General features: G+C 39.4%; 1 non-coding gene across 1 annotated transcript; it reads right to left on the bottom strand.

Annotated features, from left to right (window-relative positions):
* Nucleotides 1–2,068: 2,068 nt before the first annotated feature.
* Nucleotides 2,069–2,199, bottom strand: LOC130837614 (small nucleolar RNA SNORA31). The gene has a single exon (XR_009049379.1). It is a non-coding gene; the product is annotated as a small nucleolar RNA SNORA31 (small nucleolar RNA).
* Nucleotides 2,200–4,580: the final 2,381 nt, after the last annotated feature.

Here is a 4,580-nt window from a genome sequence, read left to right as displayed (position 1 = left end):
TTCACATTCCTACCAGTAGCATACAAGTGTTCGTTTCTCCAGATCCTCACCAGTAGCTGTTATTTTCGAAATCTTTTTTTCATTATAGCCGTCTGAATGTGTGTGAAATGGTATCTCATTGTGGTTTTGATTTGCATTTTTCTAATGACTAGAGATGCCAGCATCTTTTTGTGTGCTTATTGGCCATTTGTATATCTTCTTTAGAAAAATGTTTATTCAAGTTCTGTGATGATTTTGAAATTGGGGTTTTGGGGGGTTTTATGGGCTTTTTTGGTTTTTTTTTTTTTTTTTGGTGTTAAGTTGTAGGAGTTCTTGTATGTTCCCGATGTTAGTGCTTTATCAGATATATGATTTACAAGTATTTTCTTTCATTCTCTGAGTTGTTTTTTCACTTTCTCAATAGTGCCCTTTGATGCACAAATGTTTTTAATTTTAATGAAGTCCAATTTATCTACTTTTCTTTCATTGCTTGTTTTTTGTTGTCATAAAAATCATTGCCAAATCTAACATCATGAAGATTTCCTTTACATTTTCTTCTAAGAGTTTTTAAGTCTTATCTCTCAAGTTTAGGCCTTTGATACATTTTGAGTTAATTTTTGTATATGGGGTAAGAAAGGGTTCAATTTCATTCTTTTCATGTAGATATTCTGTTTTCCCAGAACTTTTTGTTGAGAAGACTAGCCTTTCCCCATTGAATGGTCTTGACATCTTTGCCAAAAATCAATTGACCACCTTAGTTCACTTTTGTAGAAAAGTTTACAGCTTTTGAAAAGCACCGAGAAGACTTATTTTAAAGTATTTGCCTAAAATGATGAAATCCAAAATGTTAGTAGTATTGATTTGGTATGTCTCCAGACAGAGCCTGAATCCAGTTGTTGGAATCAAGGTATGAGAGTGGGAATTGAGGCTTTAATAATTTTTAAAAATATAAGTATATATTAGTCTGCTTGGGTTGCCGTAACAAAATACCATAGACTGGGTGGTTTAAATAACAGACATTTATTTTTTCATGGTCCTGGAGCCTGAAAGTCTAAGACTGTAGGGTAAATGTCTGATGTGAGATCTTTCCTTGGGGTGCAGATGACTATCTTTATGTTGTGGCTTCACATGGCAGAGAGAGAGAGAGAACACACACAAACGAGTGTGTGTTCTCTCTGGTCTCTGGTGTCTCTTCTTGGGGGCGCCAGTCCTATTAGATTAGGGCCCCACTCTTATGATCTCATTTGACCTTTGTCTCTTCCTCACAGGTAGTATCTCCAAATACAGTCACACTGGAGGCTAGGGTTTCAACATATGAATTTTGGGAAGACACAAACATTTAGTCCATAACAAAGCATATGGGTCATCTGTTTGGTTTGCTTAAGTGTGTCTTCATGCCGGCGTTGTATGTAAGAAGGAAGAACAGTTTTCCTGATGCTTTGAAATCCAGTGTTGGGGATCTTAGCATCATAGAAACTGAGTGGTGGATGGGACCAAAGAGATGACCCAATGCACTCATCCCATTAATTTGGGTGAGGAGACTTTATACCTGAGAGATGACACACTTTGCACAAGTCAGAGAGCCAATAACATTAGATAAAATTTTTAACCAGTTTTTCCCATCTTAAACCTCTTGCTCTTTCCAGACTGAAAACATACCTTAGAAATCCTCTAAAATTCTCTTTGCCTTAATGGCATGTAACATATTCAAGCTGGAAGAATGCGTCAACTTCTTTCACCAATCATAATTTTTTTACATAAATATTTCTCACAGATAGAATGGCAGCACCTGGTCAATTTGCCTTCTTCCCTGTTGGCAAGAGTTCCAGACTCATGGTTTCTACCGGCATGTGGGCAGGTATCAGAACTGCCATTGCAATGAAGAAAAAGAAAACCATTGAATGTTACTGATCTAAAGAGATTGTGGGAACTGTTTTATTTCATGAAAACTTGGAAAGTCATTTTAAAAAATGCTGAGATGCCACAATGTTAGTCCATTCTTTTATTTATTTTTTTCTTGTAAAGTCTTCTTTGGAATAAAGCAGGCTTTTACTGTTCACAGGTTATTTGTGAGTTGCAAAATTTTTTCCCCTATATTTCCCCATTCAATCTGGGCTGCCACAATCAGACAGACAGAAAATGCAAGGACACTTTTTTCTTGCATCTGTGGTGGAAACCTTAGCAGACAGCAACTGAGTCCATTCTTTTCAATAAAAGCATATCCCTACTTAGTATCTGGAAGACTTGGGTTCTGTGTCTGGAGGAAGGTGTCCAACTGTAGTTTATTTCCTGTGTGGTGCACATTTTGGGGTCTCAGAGGCAGATCCACAAAGATCAAGGTCTTAGTAGGGCTTTGCTACAGAACTCATTTGACAATGCAAATGAAAGATGTATTTCCCCTCACTTGCTCGTCACATTTAATGAAAATAATGTATACATAAATACTCTAGCTAAGATCAGAGATCTTTTAAGGCTTCATTCAGTTTGAGACAAAACCCAAGTGTCCTCTGTTAGCTGGAGTGGGTAAGTCTGTTGGTTTTCCCCTGACCTATACCAATCCCACTCTTTTCGTCTTTCTGGCATGCAATGATTCTGAACCTCTGCAGCCCAGGTCTGTGGGTTGCTGATGTCATTCCAACACATGGTCGAAGCCCACTCTGCATGCATTATGGAGAGCAGCTCGCGGTAATATTTAAATGCAACTGGTCTCTCTCACCAAGGGAAACGCAGGGCCTCTAATAAGCCCCATGTGTGTGGGAAACTTGGAAGTTTGGAATTTGCCAGTCTCTGCAGAGGAATGTTCTCTGAAAATACAGTTCCATATTTGTCACCATGGCATCATCCTGTTACAATCTAGGTGCATTTGGGGGTTTAGTATTCTTTGAGGAACATCTCCTTTTTTTACATTCTCATCATATTGTGCCATATTGGAAAAATAGGATGTCCAACTTATCTTGGTTTGCTGAGGACTCCCAGTCTTAGAGCATCTTCAGGCCTCAGTTTCTTCACCTGGATCCTATAGGATTTTTAGCAAGATGGGTTTTAAGATCTGCTAGTTATGAAAGGCTCTGGTTGCTTTGTTAATCTTTACTTTTAAAATGTTCCATTCTTATTTGTTTACTCTGACTGCTCTACATAAAATATGCCCTCTCTTCTTTCACTGCTTTGTTCCAGGGCTTCTGCCTATCAGTGGAGAAAGCCATACCACCTGGGTGATCTTTCCATTAACAACTCACATCACCTATTCTCTGAGCCCTCTGCTCTTTGGAAATCCTTTTGTTGGTTTACAATTCACTTGCCATGTTACCAGCACAAAGCTGGTGCTGCAGACTGACTTGTGTCCCCTTCTCCAAATTCGCATGTTGAATCCTTAACCACCAATGTGACTCTATTTAGAGTAAGGAAGTAACTAAGGTTAAATGAGGCCATAAGGGTGGGGCTCCATTCTCATTGGATTAGTGTCCTTGTAAGAAGAGACACCAGAGAGCTTGTTCTCTCTCTCTTCCATGTGAGGACACAGTGAGAAGTTGGGCAAGTGAAAGCCAGGAAGACAGTTCTCCCCAGATACCAAGCCTGATGGCAGCCTGAGCTCAGAATCCCAGGCTCCAGGCCTAAGAGAGAGAAATTTCTGTTGTTTAACCATCCAGTGTATTGTATTTTGTTATGGTACCAGAGCTAAGACAATAGGCATAAAACCATATACAAGATCAATGGCTTCAAGTGGACCCACTGGCAGGCAGGCAAATGGCACATTTGGCATCCAAACACCTAAGACTTAAAGGGAACAATCTATTTCTAGCAGAGGAAGGTTTAAGGCCAAACATTTATAAATGTCAAAGAGCCAGATTAAAAAAAATATATGTGGGAAATAGCATTTCAATGAATAAATCAGCCCATGGGAAGTAGATTTCATCTATTAAATGTGAGTCAGAGACACTGGTATAGAGGAGTGATGTGGCAGTTTGCTAGTTACTAAGGTTCAGATAAAAAGCAGAGATGGTCAGGGGTGATGCATGCCTCTTATCAGTAGGTGAGACACTGCATATCCCAGTGCTTACCAGCAGGGGGCCAGCCACGAACGAGGTCAAGACAGGACACTGCAGAGTCTCACACATTGCAGCCACATGGCTGTATATGTCCCTGATCAACACACGAAATCAAAACCAAAAGAGGTATAGGTATAGAACTGCTTTCATTACCAGTAGAACAAGTTAATAATTACCCACCAAAATTACTAGCCAGGAAATTATTACTCAGGCACAGAAACCAAATGCTCTGATACTGTGTGATTGCCAAGTGCAGGGGAAGCCACCCATTCCTTGTCAACTTGTCTGAACAGGCTGAAAAGAAGAATTTTCCTCAACGTGGGCCAATATCTATAAAATTTTATTAATCAGGGAGAATTAAGGTTGGGACTGCCAGGTTTGTTGCTCAAATTTCTTAAATGTACTGTGCATAATATGCAAATATATTGTATAGTTCTGCAGTTTTGTTTCTAAAGACCTCATGATTTAATCCCGGTGACTGGGTACAGGGTGAGAAAGAACGTCCAAAGACTAGAAAGTTAAAAATTGATTAGTGGGGAATACGTGGCCATTCAC

This window comes from Hippopotamus amphibius, chromosome 15 (genome assembly GCF_030028045.1).
Source record: "Hippopotamus amphibius kiboko isolate mHipAmp2 chromosome 15, mHipAmp2.hap2, whole genome shotgun sequence".
Taxonomy (NCBI): Eukaryota; Metazoa; Chordata; class Mammalia; order Artiodactyla; family Hippopotamidae; genus Hippopotamus; species Hippopotamus amphibius.
Note: the sequence above shows the minus strand (reverse complement) of the source record. Positions and strands in the feature narration are given on the sequence as shown.